Genomic DNA, 18,777 nt, shown 5'->3' with positions numbered 1-18,777 from the left:
ACTCGTTCGCGACTGACACATCACTAGCACACATAGGGGTGGAAGGAAATGAGAATGCAGATATATTGGCCAAACAATCATTAAAACGACACTTAATTGACATACAAATACTGTTAAGTAAAGCAGAGGTTAAAACTATCATTAAGGACTACATGCACAAAACCTGGCAAGAATACTGGGACTTAAGTGACACAGGGAGACATCTGTACAGTATTCAGACACATGCAGGAGCCCAAGGGAAGAGATGGTCATTACCTGTCTGAGAATAGGACATACAGGATTAAACAAAACACTCCATAGAATAGGCAAGCACCTAACTGGACTATGCACACACTGTAATAAACCAGAAACTGTCAAACATGTTCTTATAGAGTGCAACAAATATGACAAAGAAAGAAGGGAATTGATATCAGGAGTAAATGATGGAAATATTACAATCTGCTAGGAAAGACATCTAAGAAAGTACACAATCTTTAATTAATTACTTAAGGGCAACAGGAATAATGGAGAGAATTGAATTATTATTATTATTATTGTTATTATTATTATTAATAATTATTTTAAAAAAAATATATTGTTTTTTTTTGTTTTGTTTTTTTAAATTATTTATTTATTTAATTATTTTTTTCCTGCCAATCCACTGCTCCACACTCTAATGCACCAACCGCCAATAAACACCACAGAAGAAGAAAACAACCGTTTAACGGCTGGTTGTTAATTACCGGTGAGAAAAGACGGTTTTTGTTCTTATGTGCTCTTTATTAAGCTGATAAATGGTCGTTTTAGTCAGTCTTGTTTCGGCGTTGTTGTATAAAAACAAAAAAATTAAAATGACAACCGTTTTTTTCAAGTTAACCGGACGAGGAGACCAACTGACTAATGTCGTGGATTGACGGTATGTTACACCGTTAAACGTTAACTAGCTACCGTTACTGGACCGTTACATCCTACTGACACTAAACTACTGTATATCTGATTCAAATAAGTGCAGAGACGTCAACTGTCCAACAGATGGAGACATATCACACGATATTATGGGTGTCCACTCCGTTTGTCTCCTTCCTTCCTCCTTCCTAAGAAGAATGCATGAAGGGAGTAAAAATAAGGATGCAACAATTAGCCTAATAATTGAGACATTTGTTGGCTTACAACCAGACCTTTTGACTTCACAGGAAACGCACAGGTGGAACAAATAACATTAACAATGGCATTAAATTGTCTCAGGAAGCCTTTCCAGTGGGCCAATAAGACTAAAACACCAAGACCCTGGACCAATGGCTCAAATAGCCTCCATTAAAGGTCCCATATCAGCTCAATTTCAGGTTCACATTTGTATTTTGTGTTTCAAATAGAACATGTTTAAATGCTTTAATGTTAAAAAAAACACGTTTATTTTCCTCGTACTGTCTGCCTGAATATACCTGTACTCACCCTCTGTCTGAAACGCTCCGTTCTAGTGCATTTCAACGGAATTGCAATGGAATTGCGTTGCTAGGCAACAGTTTGGGTCCATGTTTACTTCCTGTCAGTTGATGTTATTTACATACACTGTAACAGGAAATAAACTGGGACACATTTAGAATGTTTATGTTTAAAACAAAGCTCTCGATCTACCGTTCAATCTTCGTTCCTACTCTCACCTATGGTCATGAGGGTTGGGTCATGACCGAAAGAACGAGGTCGCGGGTGCAAGCGGCCGAAATGGGTTTCCTCAGGAGGGTGGCTGGCGTCTCCCTTAGAGATAGGGTAAGAAGCTCAGTCATCCGTGAGGGACTCGGAGTAGAGTCCTTGCTCCTTTGCGTCGAAAGGAGCCAGTTGAGGTGGTTTGGGCATCTAGCACGGATGCCTCCTGGGCGCCTCCCTTGGGAGGTGTTCCAGGCACGACCAGCTGGGAGGAGACCACGGGGAAGACCCAGGACTAGGTGGAGAGATTATATCTCTACTCTGGCCTGGGAACGCCTCGGGATCCCCCAGTCAGAGCTGGTTAATGTGGCCCGGGAAAGGGAAGTTTGGGGTCCCCTGCTGGAGCTGTTGCCCCCGCGACCCGATCCCGGATAAGCGGTTGAAGATGGATGGATGGATGGATGGATGTTTAAAACCGTGTAATGATCTAAATATTTTATATTTGTGACATCACAAGTGGGCTGAATACGGGCTGTGTGTATTTCTCCGTATCTATTGAGCGTTTTGATAGTTTAACAGTATTTATAAAGCACTTGAACCTGCTTTATAATATAAAAGATCTGACAATCTCACTTTTTACATTATGGGACCTTTAATGTTATTAAACTTTTCCTGCTTTGACATGTCAGACTGTCTGCTGTGAAAAGATATAAGTTTCTTATTGTATCTCAGTTTGTAAGAGCAGACCCCTTGGCAACTAAAAAAGCAAGCAAACTTTTAAAGCACTTCTCAAAACAGATGTTAAACCTGCAGTAGGCAGAATATTTTTGGCATCATTGGGCAAAATAATAACCTTTCAGTATATTGTAATTGAAGTGTTCTGAGAGATAACTAGACTTCTGCACCTCCTCATGGCTCTGTTTTCAGGCTTAGAAAATCTAGCCCGTGAAGGGAGACTTTGACCAATCACAGGTCATTTCAGAGAGTTCATTCAATATTGATTCATAATTGATCAGCGCTGCCTAGTTTGACCGTTTGATCGGATATCGCGAGTGATTGACAACGGCTCAGAGACGGCAAGGCAGATGATTGGTTGTTTTCCCCCGGTCTGTGAAAGAGGCACATGTTTTGTTTTCCAGATTACTTGTCTCATGCACTACTGTCAGGATATAGTGACCGTTATATAAAGATAACTTTTTTTAATCATACTTGCTCTATTTCTACCCACTGCTGCTTTAAGTGCTTTAACGGAGAATGAAAGAGAAGGAGGTAACCAGCTTTATAAAGTTATAAACAAGTGTGTTTTAAGATGCTTTTTAAATATGTGCTCTGGCTTCTGTGAGATGTATTTGGGAAGTTGAGGAGCAATAACAAAGCAAAAACTCTAGGTAGGCCTACTATTAGCATTATGTAGGTTTTAAAATTGCAGGACTTTTTTTAAATTGGAAGAGATTAATGCAACAACACCAACATTTCCTTGCTGGCTGTTGATCAGTTGTTGATAGGAACGTCACGGGGCAGAGCAGAGTTACAGTATAAAAAGTATTTCCTGGTAGGATATGCTGTCTTTTCCTGAACAAAGTTCCTAAAGGATGGCTTTATTATTTTTCTGCTGCATTAGTATGGCTGGTTAATTAGTCTCTGGGTCATAAAGGAAAGGAGGAGGCAGGCTACAAAACACACCCTGGGTTTGATTTCATTGTCATTTCCTCTGAGGTCTTACAATCAGCCCACTACGCACCATCAAGGACTGAGAACTTGTCCCAGCCATGTTCCCAGTCACGGTGTGAGTCCCCTGGACAGTGGGCTCGGTGCGCTCCCAGGATCCCATCTGTAGGCCTGATAGAGGACTGTGCAACACAATAAGGCGGGATAAACGCCAAACAGATGTTACCAGCCCCCACCTCCCACCCTGTTCCCCTCACAGCTATTGATGGACAAGCCAGGCTCTTTTTTTTAGATCTCTCTTGCATTTCAAAGGCGAGGTCAGGGTTTGGGCTCAGAGGTCAGCAGGATAGTTGCTCTGCAGAGGTGATGCTCTTAGACACTTTATGAAGGCTGCTCAGTGATGACTGTAGGAATGCAGCTGAGGCCCCTATGAATGCATTTGTATAGAGATACTTAGCTGTATTATATATCTGGAGAGTAAAATGAAACCCTGATACCCAATCTTGTGTGCTTGTACAGTTTTCATGCATGTTTATCTTTGTTCTTTTGCTTGTGTGTGCAGTTCTGTCCTTTAGTGGTGGGAAGTAACTAAGTACAGTACATTTACACGTTCACACAAGTAATGTACTTATAATTTTGTGGTACTTTATTGAGTATTTTTTACTTCTTGTTCCACTACATTTATTTGAAAGCTGTAGTTACTAGTTACTTTGCCCAAAACATATGATCATTTTATAAAATATGATGCATTGTTACAGATTAAACTACCAAACAGTGTATAATAGAGCTGCAACAATTGATTGATTAATTGATTAGTTTTCAACTATTGAATTAATCTCCAACTAATGTGATATCAATTAATAAAAATAAGTAAAAATTCTCTGATTCCAGCTTCTGATATGTGAATTTTTTCTGGTTTCTTTCCTCCTCTATGACAGTAAACTGAATATCTTTGAGTTGTGGACAAAACAAGATATTTGACGACGTCATCTTGGGCTTTGGGAAACACTGATTGACATTTTTCACCATTTTCTGACATTTGATAGACCAAACAAGTGATCGATTAATCGAAAAAAATAATCATTAGTGCAGCCCTAAAAGCAGTTACAACAACACAAAAGCTACACTACAACATTAAAAATGCTTTGTATGACTAACAGTCCTCAATCCAGGGATATCCAGTTTACAATCACAAAATACAAAGAAAAGAAGCAAAAATTATCTTATGTGACGAACTGGAACTAGGGGATATTTGGTATTTTAGCCTCTAAGATTAAACAATTATTAAAATAGCTGATTCATTTTCTGTTGATCGACCACTTTAATGGACATCTATCTCTAATCTCCATATCTCTTTGCCCCAACTTCACTGAAGCTACTACAATCTAATATGTCACTTTAATGGCTGCAACCTTACATCAAATCATTACATATCTCTATAAATGAGTATAACACATATTCAGTATAAAGATTGTAGGCTTTGAAACTGTCCGTAAAACATACATTTATAATAATGGACTTGTCAAAGAGGGCCTGTGGGGTTGAACAGGTTAATTATTAATCACGCTGGTCATCAGTATGCATGCCCAGCCTTGTTTCCTGCTCCCTCGCTCACTTTTTTTTTCCTCCTCTCTTTCCACAGGAGCATTGAGTTACTGTGCAGCCCTGCTGGGCCTGACGGCGAGCTGGACTCCCCAGTTTGAAGTCTGTCACTGAGCAGAGGTCGGCGGTAATCAACCCAAACACTGCCAAACCACTTTCTGTGTGAGAACACTCAGTCTCTCACCACACACAGCATTCAGCACACACCACACTACTTATGGTTGTTGTTGTTGCTGGTGACTGGCACATGTGAACCAGTAAACAAAATCTTGCAGAGATAAACTAGATGAACATGTTGTCCCCTCATTGAGAGAGGAAAAGCGGCCCTTGGGCTTCTTTAATTGGCTCCCAGAGGAGGCTGTTATTTATGTATTCACTTTGTGTTCAGCTTTGCCCCTTCCTGCTCCATTCCTCGTTTTCTTTTTCTTTTTCTTTTTTTAAGCAGGACACTCGGTTTCCTCGGCAACTAGGGCTCCAATCGGCCGGCCAGCTGCAGATTAGTTCAGCGGTGGGGGGTTTAGGTGGGTGGGAGGGGATGTGGAGAGGGGTGATGATGGAAAATGGAGAGGGAGGAGAGAGAGAGAGAGAAGGAGGGAGAAAGGGAGGGGGGTGGGAAAAGTTTGAGAAGGGGAGAGAGAGAGAGAGAAAGAGAAAGAGAAGGAGCCAGCCTCATTCAGAGATAGGAGTCCCAATGAGTGAGTGTGAGCTGAGAGTGGAGAAAGAGCTGTAAACATCTCAGCCTGGAGGCTGGACGGGAGGAGGGATTTCTCTGACTTTGTGCCTTTTTCAAACTTTTTGTGTCCCTGGAGCTGTGTCTTTCTCTGTGTGTGTATATGCGGGAGGTACATGCAGGGGCTATGCAAAGTGAGAGAAGTCGGTGGCAGGGGTAGGGGTGTACAAACTGTGGAAGAGAGAGAGGGGGGGGGGGGGGAGGCAAACTACTCGGAAGGAAAGGAACCATGCAAGTGGATGCTGTCTTCTGCTGGGTCAGGTTACGCAAAATGAGAAACTACTCCAAGAGCACTTCATCAGGGCTCACCCAGCTCAGAAAGGTAATGTGAAGAGTAAAAGATTGTGTGTGTTTGTGATAATGTGTGTTTCTTTCTACACAGCATATTGAACACATAGTGATTGAGTTGATATACTTTCTATGACCCAAAGTGATGTGCTTAGTCTGAAAATCTTTTATATTGCTTGATGATCCATCTTCATGGATGAGCATCAACTCAGCCTTCTCACACAGTCTCTGCAGTCTAAATGTACATGCTTCTGCATGTGACCTTGAATGTGTCAGCATGCATGTGTGTGTCCATGTACAGAATGTACTTCTATGCTTGTTATTGTATGGTAAATGTTAGGATGTGGTTTAGTCTGTTTATTTGAGTCGTATTTCATTCTGGACTGCTTTGGCTCCGGTTAAAGTATGCCTAAAGTGTTGCTCAAGTAGCCAGTCTCAAACTGTCTGCACCAAGTCCATTACTGCTGCCCACAAGAGACTCATCTCTACCTCACTGAAGTATCTGAGCACACATGAGCACACGCATATATACACTCAATGGCTGTCAGCTCTCATCTGCTTATTAAATGAAAACAAAACGTAGAAAGATGGTTTGGTGACCAACAGTCACAGAGCGCACTAAAACCAACACATTCCAAACCGGCTTGTTGAGAGGGAGAGAGTAAAGAGGAGAGGATAAGTGAGATGAGCATTCTTCACTGTGAACAAAGGCACCTCTTCATGCACGGTCCCAGCGCTAGTATTGTTGTGAGGAGGCAGACAGGGGTGGAAACCTCCCCAGGGAGGACAAAGGAGTTCAGGTGGCTCCAAAAAGTCAGCTTTTCAAGGATTAGGGATAACAAGTTGTTTGCAGATTTAGGCATGATTGAAACTGTGCAGTTGGGTTTGAAAGTTTTACTGACAAATAGGATGGCAGTGAACATTTAGAGGATTCATCTTAGTAGTTTAATGATTGTCTAAGATAGTGTTTCAACTTATGGTCAGTTAATGACAGTTTTAACATGTTCTCATTTTACCACCTTCTGCATTGTGGCCATGAAAATACTCATTATTCATATGCATTTTGAATTTCCAGCAGCAGTAAAAGAAGTTTGTTTGGAATATATAGAGTGCTCCAGGGATGACGTATTTTTGTAGGACAACCTGTAAATTAGCATCGCCCTGGTTCTCTCCACAAAAAGTCCATGGGATTTTTATATTGGGTTTTGAATTATAACGTTTATGATACTTCCACGTTTTCTTCAGCAAGATAATCTTCACAAATGTACACTGCTTTTATGATTTTTGAAGTGTGAATGCAGTCGGCAGAAGTAAAAAGCTAATGTTAGGCTGTAAACAAACTACACCACGGTCGCATGAGCGTGAGTATACACAACGAGGCTGTAAAGGAGGACGAGTCGGCGTGATGACGTTTAGTAGTCTTATTTAGCCACTTCTGAGCAACCTCCTTTCTTTAAGACACATACAGGCTTCAAAATTCACGAGTGGGATATTTACGGATGTATTTTATATCGTAGAACAAAACATTCAGGCATCTAACTAAAAAAACATTAAAAAAAACATTGACTTCCAGACGAGGGAACCAGAAGTGCTGAAATGCTAACTAATTTTCAGGGTTTTAGGACTCATTCCTGTAGCACTCTAGCTGGACAATTAGCACGAGCAGTGTCAGCCACAGTAGCTAAACAGACACAGAAAACAACACTAGCTGCAAAAGCAGTCTTTTCAACAGATGAATGAATGAAAAATACATCACAATATTGGCCCCACTGTTTGATTACCAAGTGATCAGAGGAAACGGCTGTAAGAAAGCAAAACAGCAATGACTACTTAACAAAGACACCGTTGAATTATAAAAAGGGGAATCTGGCGAATAACTGTCTAAATGTAACTTGTAAGAAGTTGATATGTTAATAAAAAGGGTAATGATTCATATCCTTTACTGACAAAACTAGTAAATGTACCGTGAGGAGTTTTCATCGTAAACAAACATGATTTTGTTTATTTGTCTCAGCAGAATGCACCCTTAAGGCCTACCAAACATCTTGAACGCATTTCCTACCTCATAAAACATCTGCAAAGTTTTTAATCAGTGTTTGGAAATATCTCTTAATTTGCTGTATTGTTACCTTACCACCCTCAATCGACAATCTGTGGAATTGGAGGAAACAGGGATACATTTTAGGGCGCTTTCACAAGCCATAGTCCGTTTGGCTAGTCCGAATCAGTGACATTGATACTGCTTTCGTTTTCTATTTAGTCTGGTTCGGTTTCACAGTGCACAAATTAAAGTGGAACAAATTAAAAATAAAAATATGAACTGAGGGGGTTGTACGAATCAGCGAATAAATTTTTTTCATTTCGAGAGCTGCCACTTCTATGCAGGGAATTACGGACTTTGAAATATTGCTGTAAAAAATGTTTCAATTTGACTCGGCACTGATCTACTGTGGGCACGAATCCCTTCTCCTCTAGTTTATCTCGAATGACTTCATAAACGTCACTATTTTTGTGGACTTTATGATATTCTATATGTTCTCTTTGGTCCAGATGTCGAGCAAACATCGGACTTCTGCAGGTCAGTCCTCTCCTACTCGTGTTACCTGTGTCTATCTGAAAAAGTCCCCGCGCAGACAGCCTGTATTTTGGTTAGTTTGGAACCGGTCCGAGACCACTTCTCGCAAGTGGTCTCAGACCGGTTGTTTTGGTCCGCATAAGAGTATGATTACTGTGTTCACAACTGCCCAAACAAACAAACCGCACCAGAGTTCGATTAAAACAGACTAAAAAGTGTGAAAGTGACCTTACAGTACTTTTCTTGACCCTTTCCTTCAACAGACCAGGCTGTCTTTTGAGGTAAACATCAGTTTTATTTACCAATACATTTAGCAGGTTAATGTACAGGCCTGATGAGCAACTAATGAGATGTGTTCCAGCTGAGGTGGGAATGTCCACCTCATTACTGCGTTCTGCAACCAGAAGAAACATGTAATATGTCACGCCTTTGCTTGTGGCATGCATATCCAATATGTCCTTTCTGGACGTGCTGGTGGAACTTGTGATACAAACAATATAGGGACATTTTCATCAAAATATCGCTTGATAGTGTCCAAAAAAAAGGTCCACCGGGCACCTTTAAATTTGATGCACACCTGTGTATCTGTGTTGTGACTCAGCCATATCGCTCAATGTGAGATAATGGATGCTCTGTTGCATGTCATAGCACAGTGCAACAGGAATGTCTGCTGTGTCCTATAAGCAATGACCCTTAAGAGATGGTTATCAACCAACATAATCCATCTCAGCGGCTTCCTCTGGCCTTTTAGTTCAGCCTACTGGGCAATCATTAAACCCAAGAACAAGATCCATGGAACCTGCAACACTGGAACATTTGATTTAATATGCTTGATTGTAATAGCAGCTGAAGTGCTCTTTGATTTGGGACAACTTTCTGCACTGCCTCTTAGATTCAGTGTTGTTTTCATGTTGGCGTAAATGAACAGCTTCAGCAGGTCAATAGCAGTTTTACGGACCACAAATCAACATTCCTCTGCTCTCCTGTTTCTGTCTGTCCTGGCGTTGTACTTACTTTAAGTGGGTAAAGTTGAGAGTTTATTGAATTGAGACTGGCTGACTCTTCGGCGCTGTGAGGAGAAGGTTTATAGAGTTGGAGATAAAGACAGAGGGACTGTCTGTCTGCTAGTCAGAAAGGTATTAAGTGGGCTGCAATCTTGTAAAGGGGCTCTGGTGTGGAGCCAACCAGTGTTACTATCACACACACACAGTGGTCTGTCAGATTGGGTCAGTTGTTTACATTCTGAGTCAGGGGCAGAGGCTAACTGTCTGCATGACTGCTGTGCAAGACAATGTGCACTGTGGTGTCTTCCTCTCTGGCTGATTCATCTCACTCTCAGACACACACTCATTCGTTCTCAGGGCATTATTTCTAATTGCATATTTCCCTCTGTTTCTTTCCCTCTTTTCCGTCTTTCACACCAAAATATTGACACACTCATATTCATGGCATTCTCACCCAATGCGCATCTATGTTTTCCCTCTCTGTGACTCATGATTCCTAGCATAAACACACCCTGACATGTTAACACATGCAACACATGAGGTCTTCAGATCTACTAAGTAGAGGTTAACAGATTTATTTTATTAGTATGCATGCTTTGTAACGGGGGAAAAAAAGACAACTGCTGAAAGCTCAAACACCAGATGTTTAGCACTGTGACTAAGTCTGTCATCTCTCACAACTGAATCAGCTTGTTATTTCTCTCTTGGAAAGCACGCTGAAGTGGAGAAATCGGCCTTAATGATTGGTATGAGTCACTAAAGTGCAGATTCATCCAGGAAAACAGTGTTTAGCTTCACGTTGACGCTGTGGCCTCAATTTACAAGAGTTCACTATTAGATGCCTGTTTTACACGCCGACACAATCTACATTCACATTTTACAAACATGTACAATAGTGTGTATGTGTATTTATGGGCACATTTATAAGTGTGTATGTGGCCTAACTGTGTACATATACAGAAGTCTGCATACTGTTGGTCATGTGAAAACATGATAACCTTGGATTTTTTCACGGTTTAACTTTAGTTGATTCAGCCCGGTCGCATGAAAAGGCATATGAATGATAGGATAATGTGCAAGGCAAAAGCGTGCAATAAGAACGCCGTTCTTGCTTTTGGCGTGTCATTTGTACGCCATGTAGTCTGTACTGACTGCAATGTAAATGCACCCGCGTAAATATGCTACGCTCAGAGCTAGTGACGTAGAATAAAAAGGGAGAAAGACTGTTTATGGTGGATGGGTGAGTTCAACAAACACAGTACTTCCAACTAGGAGATCGGTGTTCGAGACTGGTGTTTTGTTTTGTAAGTTACGTTAGTGACGTTAGTGACGTTTGTGATGTGTTTTCCGTACTTATGTTACGTTGTTTCCGTACGTATTGCACTTAGTTTACATACTTATTCATGCCATTTTTCCTAAACCTAACGAAGCGGTTTTGTTACCTAAACCTTAGTGAGTGGTTTTGTTGCCCCCTGCTGTTACTGCACCATTCACGCCTGGACAGATGGACAGATGTGTCTATTACACACTTTGGTGTGATACCGGGTTGGTTGATTGAGGACATTTTCCTCCTGGGTTGCACGGTGTGTGTTAGCGGATGCAGCCAGTGACATCTGTCTTCTCTATTCTTCTCTGCTCAGAAACGTGACAGCAGGCCTTTAGGAGGTTACAGGCTGTATACCCCTCCTCTTAGAGGAACTGGCTTTTGACAGGCACTCCGCGGGGGCGGCCTGCAACTTTTAAAGACCCCACCGGGCTGATCTCCTGCCATCCCCGAGCTGCTGTTGTCACCACGGTGACGCGGCCAGGAAGAATGTGTCCTGTGGTGATTGTGAAAGAATTCCTCAAAGATACGGTGGGGGAAGCATTGTCTGAGATGTTGGTAGATGGCCATGGGTTTAGTCATGATCAAAAACACCCCCTCCTCACAGATGCATGGCTAATGCATACCATCTTAGTAACCCTGTCCTTATAATAGTCAAACCAACACACATAAATACATACAAGCATGCATGGATAATGCATACCATCACACTGGATACTGGAGGCTTCTATCCAGTTGGCAGCTGGCCATGTTGTTTCATTAGATGCACCCTTAACCCTGACACACACACACACTCTTTCTCTCACAGCCTGTCGCTTGCAAACTGTTGCTCCGTCTGGCAGTTTCACTCTGCTAAGTGTCTGAGTTGTATTAAAAAGAAATTGGACCATGGCTTGAGAGAAAATGGGTGCTGCGACTCTAATTGGGACATTTAACAGAACATGGCAGGCTGAATCCCCGTTCCCTGCTGCGTTGTTTACACTGACTACAGTACAGATTCACAGTGTGGATCTCTAGCAGTCTGAAGAGCGAGAGAGGCAAAGACAGAGGCAGCTACAGTTTGATGGCAGGGTGTTAGATGTGGGCTGAGGGAATCGTCACAGCAAACCGATGCTGATGAAGACCATCCAAAAACCTAGTCTTTCAAGCTCGGTTTGGCTTTGCAGCTCGTGCCCACTGGCACTGGCAGCGTGTGGCGGTGGCATAAACCCCAACACACACACACACACACACACACAAACACATGCAGGAAATCAGGCACAGCCAGACTCAAACACACACTTGAACATCCACTGACATACTGTACTTGCACGTGAACACGTATCTACCATTTGTTTGACATCCCCAGCTCGGAAAAAGAACTTGTATGTGGGGAAGGCTGCCGTCTGGAAAGGAATGCGACGTCCATCTGGGTTCAAAGAGTAACTCTAATGTGGCTGTACAGCTCGTTGATTTAGGCTCCGGTTGCCATGTTATAATGAGCATTCCAAGCAAAATGGGAAAAGGTTACCGCATGCTTTGTTAGTTTGGTTATGTGCAGCGTGTGTGTGTAATATTTGGGATGGAAAAACTGTAAGAGCAATGACCTTCATCAATCATCAATCGTCTACTTCTCTTCTCTGCTCTTTTCTTCTCTTCTTCTTCTTCTTTCTATTGCAGCCATGACTGAGAATGAGAAGAATTTTGTTTACCTGTCAATTTAGGGATCCACTCTATAATGAGAATTAAAACAATGTCTGGAGGTTCGTCCAAGTGTAACAACTTAATGAGTAGATACATGTACTCCAGACACGCTGCAGACACTGAGGAGCTTTGATCATACCAAATCATATCTAAACACTGTCTTGTTAAGCTCTAGAGATGGGAAAGTAGTAGTTTTCTCTTTGTCTGTCTCCAGTGTAATGATGGTTACAATAATCTCATCCTTCTTATACTGCTACTGTATATAGTGTCAAGTTGTATTGGCTGAGCCTGATGTCTTTCTATGTCAGACCTGTTTAGTTGTGTATGGATGTCTAGTTGGGATAGGGATAGGCTCAGTTACTTTACAGAAACTATACATTTTTGCATAAATAATTCTTTCTCCTTGTTATATTGCTCTGTATAGAGTGCTCCAGGGATGACGTATTTTTGTAGGCCAACCAGGAAGTTAGCATCGCCCTGGTTCCCTCCACAAAAAGCAAATTGGGATTTTTCCATTGGGTTTTGGATTATTGCTTATTATTATTATTATTATTATTATTATTATTATTATTATTATTATTGATTATTGCATTATTGTATGCAATCGCAAGAACTAAAAAGCTAACGTTAGACTGTAAACGAACTACACCTCGGTCGCATGAACGCAAGTATACACAACGAGGCTGTAAAGGCAGACGAGTCGGCGTTTAGTAGTCTCATTTAGCCGCTTGTTAGCAACCGCCTTTTTTAAGACACATACAGACTTCAAAATTAACGAGTGGGATATTTACTGATGCATTTTATGTTGTAGAACAAAATGTTAAAATCTCTTAGGCGTGTGTTAACCACAGACCTTATTTCAGGCATCTAACTAAAAACCTATAAAAAAAACTCATTGACTTCCAGACGAGGAAACCGGAAGTGCTAAAATGCTAATTAATTTCCGGGTTTTAGGACTGTTGCACTCTATTTCTGATACAATTCTGAAATGATTAATCAATTAGTTTGCTCTTTGCAGTTTTAGAAGTGTTAGGGTGACTTTCTTTTGCTTCATATCATTATGATATAAATACTTGACTGATCAGACGCAGTTAATAATTTTGCTCTAGTAACTTAGTACAAGTTTTTAATTTGATTTCATTAAAGGTACAATAACCGCCTAACATTCAAATTACAAAGTACAATTTGTCCTGAGGAGATTACGATGGAAACGCGCACCTTTGGATCAGTTTAGTTTGGCTTGCTCCAGAGGTGCTAAACACCCTTCTCCATTTCACTCAGTTTTTTGTCCACTGGCGGTCTTGGCTCAGGCTCACAGTTGTCGGTCACGGGGTGTGTGGAGGTCAGAAACATCGGCTCTGACTCCGACTCTGGAGTTTACACTCCGGAAGAGCACTTTCCCAAGCTCTCGCCTCGTTCGGCTCCCCCGGGGATCGGCGGGCGAATTATAAAAATCTGTTTCTGTGCAGGCATGCAGGGGAGCAGGGGAGCAGGGATGGGACGGGGGCGCTCTGGTGGGAATTCTCGAGCGGAACCCTTAAAATGTGAAGGGGGGAAAAACAGGAAGGAGAAGGAGAGGAGAGGATTTTGGCTTTGGAGCTCAGCTCAGAGACTGCGGCTTGGAGGAGAAATCTGATCTGGGGCCCAGAGAATAATGTTAGAGGGCTGAAGAAGCCAGATTATTGTTGAAAGGATCTGTAGGTCCACTCACTGCTGCACATTTACTGCGGTTGAGCCTGTTTTACAGAGGAAAGGTTTTACCATTAGGCTCAGAAATCCCACATTGTGTGTCAGCACAATGTAATATCAGATGCTGTAAATACTGCACACTGTTGGGAGTCTTTTTTTTCTCCTGTGAATAATGGTGTATTCAATGACACTTCCTCACGTGTAAAATCAAGGCCCTTTAGGAGTTGTTAACAGCAGAAACAGGTATTGTCTGAGGTGTAAGACATGCCATGTCTGTCTCCTGTGTTTAAGGTGGTGAAACACACTACAGCTTCAGTTGCAGACAACAGAAGAGGTGTTTGCATGTCCATCACCTGGCGTATTACCTGTGGCTGTTTATAAATGACCTCATGCATTGAAATTCATCACTGCCTGCCAAACAGCGGGGCTCATAGCCAGGAAGAGCTCTATGGCTTCTTTTGTTTGGCCAGCTTTCCTGTCAGTGGCCTTACTTACTTTGTCAGTGAGGATTTATGCTTGCTGCAACCACAGTGCTCCAACCGCAGGTGCATCTACACCAAGGTCTTGTTTCTCACTGCCAGATGAGCCCATGGTGTGCACTAATTTGTCTTTGGCAGGAAGGGAGCTGTATACAGAAAAATTTAAAGGGATAGCAGACTTTTCAGATTCAGAATAGCTTCATTGTCCAACACGAATAGATGGAAATATATCTTTGACTGCTTTAAAGCTGGTTGGTAATCTAAAGAAACTAACGATAGTACGCTACATTTCAAAAGAATTATCCAACCAAGAAACCCAGCCCAGTGTTGACAACTCTTTTCCAATGAAAGTATCTAGCAGCACTAGCTCCTAAAGTCACTAAATCTAACAAGAAAGTCACCAAGTCGGCAACACTGACAGTCCGTCCCTTCAGGCCTCCCTCCAAATCCACTCCCCCAAAATGATCATTATGAACTTAAACAATGAACATGGCTATTGCTAGCAGCTTATGGAAGATTCTGAAAGCGAAGTTCAGCAAGTTAACATGCTAACAATGCCAATGCTAATGTTTAACAGGTAGGCTAGATATGTTCACCATCTTAATTTAGAGTGTAAGCATGCTAACAATTTATAATTAACACTTAAGTGTTAGAATGTCTGTAACCTTATTATATAGCAATCCGTCCAATAGTTGTCGAGACATTTCACTCAAAACCACAAAGGTCAACTTCATGGTGGTGCAACAGGAAAAGCCAGGGATCACCAAAATTGTTAGAATACATCATCTGGGAACTATAAATGCAAAAAACTAAATTTGGTGGCAATCCATCGAGTAGATGTTGAGATATTTCACCGAATAAGTGAAAAGTTTGACCTACTAGTGGCGCTAGATATCCGTCCAATAGTTGTCGAGATATTTCAGTCGAGACCAAAGATGCGGATAGATCAAGCGACCAACTGAGTGACAGACCGACATTGCCATCAGAAACATTATAGATAGAAACAGTAGACTATGGTGTCAGACGTCAGTCTCACCACCGCACACCTGGCTAGTTACTGCGAAAAGTGGTCCTGACTGTTGGATTGTCTGTTTTGGAAAACATTGTCCCCCCCTGATTCCACCGTTGTGGTTTCAGATGCTGAGAGACGATCCAACAAGCACTTTTGTTTGAAGCATATGGCCTTTAGCATCACCAAATCTTTGGATGTTGGCTGACACTAGAGCAGTAGTTCAGCTGCAAATTTTGGGATTTGACGGAGGCAGTGTTGGCCGGGGTTATGTAGGCCAAAGCGAGAGCTGTCTAAAAGCAGGCCCCGGGATGTGTTGGCATGGGCACCGATCTGTGGAGCCAGCGGGGTAATTGGGAGCAGACTAGGGATGAGTCAAGAGCTCTGCCGATAGGAGCTTTCTGTCTGTGGGGAGGAGGGGCTGACAATGTCTGTGGGAGGGAGTCGAAGGACAGATGCTCCGACTCTGCAAAGAGACGTAACATGACACCCTCTCCCAGATGGGGGGGGATAGAGAGAGATTTGTTTGCTCTGCCTCCAAGACAGATTCATCCTCCTCCTCCTCTTCTTATTCTCTTCTCATTGTGATGATCTTGTCTTTTTCTCTGGTAGAGAGACTTCTTTTCTCTCCATTGAGCTAGTTAAAGCCCCCCTCCAGTGTATTTTGGCTTTTCTATGATATCTCTTTGAGTAATTTCTAGACTAAGTATGACTATAGTAGAAACTGCAGGTCATACGTCATGCTCGTTTGAGTCCGAGCAGCGGCAAACCGATAAATCTGTTTATCTGTCTGTCAGTTTGTCTTTCTAGTTAGATGTAGTTAACTAGCCCAACTCGTTGCATCAGCTAACAGAGGGTTTTCATTTTATTTTTAGTTTCCTCCACCTTAGTTTAGTGTGTTTATTTTCATCATGGCGAGTGCAATCATTGCATTACATAAAATCCCACTGGCAGAAATAACACAACACACTGACTGCTTCTCTCAGTTGCTCGCTTCTTTACCGTCTCCTCCTGCTGGAGATAAATTAACGGAAAGCAGCCGATACCGGAGGTTTGCGAGCCTCTAAGAGGTCCGAACGACGTGGAGCGCACAACTTTCAGCCGGAAAGCAAACAAGAGAAAAAGTCCCGTTAGGAGAAATAAACAAATCCGAGTGCATCCCGGTACGGTGTCGGTGCTGGAGCTGAGGTGAGATGAGCCGGTGCTGGCGGATGGTGCCCCTTCAAAACGGCGGACCTTGGCAACATGTCCTTCCGTCCTCCGGTGTGCTGCGGCTGGCGTGCAGTGACTATAAAATACACCCCCATTCTCTGTTTGAGAAAGAACATTGACCAAAGAACAGGAAGTAAAACTGGCTGGAGTGGGGGGGGGGGGGGGGGGGGCTTTAAGGCCTCTTTGTATTTGTTGGCGATAGGTTAAAGTCACTGTTGAGGTGGAAGACTTGGTTTATAATCCAATTTTCTACCAGATCAGTCCAGGTTTAAAAATCTTCTGTGCTGAAAAGCTTCCACCGATCTTTTTCAATTATCCACTTAATTTTCTCTTTTATCAGGCCAACAGTGTCAAAGACTCCCCCACCAAACTTGTATTTCTGGAAGGGCTTATCACCTTGAAGACTTTAGTGCATCATTAGCCGGCACGCCGCACCATTTGCAGTCAGTGGAATGTGGAATGGAAGCCACAAAGTCCAAAGGGAAAGGGAGACCTTCCCCGTTAAAAGCCTGTGGTTAAACTGTTACGGGATGGTCATTTGTAAACTCTGACAGGTGGAGCGAGTGAGAAGGACTTTTAGGAGGATTTTGCTGAGTTTGTCTGGAGTTTTCCTTCCGTTTGCTGCCATTTTGACCTTGTGGTAGTCAGAGCTGTCCCATTTATCAACAGTGAACTCAAGTTCTTACTGTACGGGGGGAATTCTTAAACAAAAAAAAAACTGCAAAACTGCAAAACCTTGATGACTTCATTTCAGGAAACACAGGAGGTCCATCTTGCTCCCACTTCCTTCAAATTACTTCACACTTCCTGTCAGTTTGTGTGCACAAACACAAACAAGAAAATAACTGTTCATTTCATGCACAAGCCTCCTAAATGATGTAGCATTCTGTGTCTTGGTTGCGCCTGTGCGCCATAATTACATCCATAGTGGCTTCCTCTGTGGCCCCATTTATAATTAAGGTTTGTTTATACATTTTCTGAGGTAATATTTTGGCCCATTCTTTCAGCTCCCAGCGGGATAGACTGTAGACACCCAGGTCTTCAGAGTCTCCGTAATAAACGCCAACCACAATAACAAGAAATGCTATATGTGTGGTGTTGGAAATACAACAATGGACACTTTTGTGTTATATTTAGGGTGGATTGATAAGCAAGAATACATGCAGGGAGAAATTAATTGTTTGTGGTATCCCCCGTCTGTTCCTGTCTGGTTCTGTGGCTAACCCAGTTTCAATGCTGTCTCACGTCCATCCTCTCCTAACAATAGAGGGAGCAGGGGGAGAAATAGAGGGGCAAGAGGACACAGCACAGCGGGGCAGAAGGACGCTGGGCAGCAGGATGCTTGCGCATGCACTGTATGTGTGTGTGCTTATCTTTTGCCCCTAAAGGCCAGCTGATAGGCATCTTTACCACTGTACATCATACAGCGCAGATCCCTGTGGTTGGATGTAGAACGGAAAGATAAGGATGGAAAAGTAATGTGTATGAAAACAGAGAGATAAAAAGAAGAAGATGAGAGGGCGGTTAACATGGCATGCAGGGAAAATTAAATGACTGTGCAGCTTCCAGGCTTGTAACACGCTTTCTGGCTGTCAATCGCATGCATGGGCAGATACTCACGCAGATACAGACACGCATAGTCATAGAATTGGTCTGCTTGGCTCATGTCCAAGGCCTTGCTATGAAATCAGCTTGGGAAAGCAGCAGGGGCCCCTGAACAGGACACAGAGACAGAAACAGAGAGGGGAAAAAAGAGAGAGGGAGACTGCAGAGCGCAGATAAAATTCCATTGTTTATTTGCCCGACCCTCTCCTTCCCTCCTCCTCCTTCCTTTACCATCAACCCTTCCTTTTCTACTTCTTCAGGAACCAGGCAAAACCCTGTCAAAGCC

At 42.5% G+C, this 18,777-nt stretch overlaps 1 protein-coding gene and 1 long non-coding RNA gene across 3 annotated transcripts in view; both read left to right on the top strand.

The window, feature by feature from the left end:
* The first annotated feature begins 622 nt into the window (after nucleotides 1–622).
* Nucleotides 623–5,401, top strand: LOC141766828 (uncharacterized). Of its 2 annotated transcripts, none has more exons than XR_012593704.1 (3): nucleotides 623–724; nucleotides 4,934–5,055; nucleotides 5,339–5,401. It is a non-coding gene; the product is annotated as an uncharacterized LOC141766828 (long non-coding RNA). The 2 variants fall into 2 exon arrangements; XR_012593703.1 differs by lacking the exon at nucleotides 623–724 and adding an exon at nucleotides 762–895.
* Nucleotides 5,402–5,567: 166 nt separating this feature from the next.
* Nucleotides 5,568–18,777, top strand: part of LOC141766827 (DENN domain-containing protein 2A) — a 42,417-nt gene continuing 29,207 nt past the window's right edge. Inside the window, exon 1 of the mRNA XM_074633999.1 lies at nucleotides 5,568–5,945. The gene's annotated coding sequence lies outside the window, so the exon portion shown is untranslated. The remainder of the gene's footprint in view (nucleotides 5,946–18,777) is intronic.

Source organism: Sebastes fasciatus, chromosome 4, assembly GCF_043250625.1.
Source record: "Sebastes fasciatus isolate fSebFas1 chromosome 4, fSebFas1.pri, whole genome shotgun sequence".
In the NCBI taxonomy this organism is placed as follows: Eukaryota; Metazoa; Chordata; class Actinopteri; order Perciformes; family Sebastidae; genus Sebastes; species Sebastes fasciatus.
Note: the sequence above shows the minus strand (reverse complement) of the source record. Positions and strands in the feature narration are given on the sequence as shown.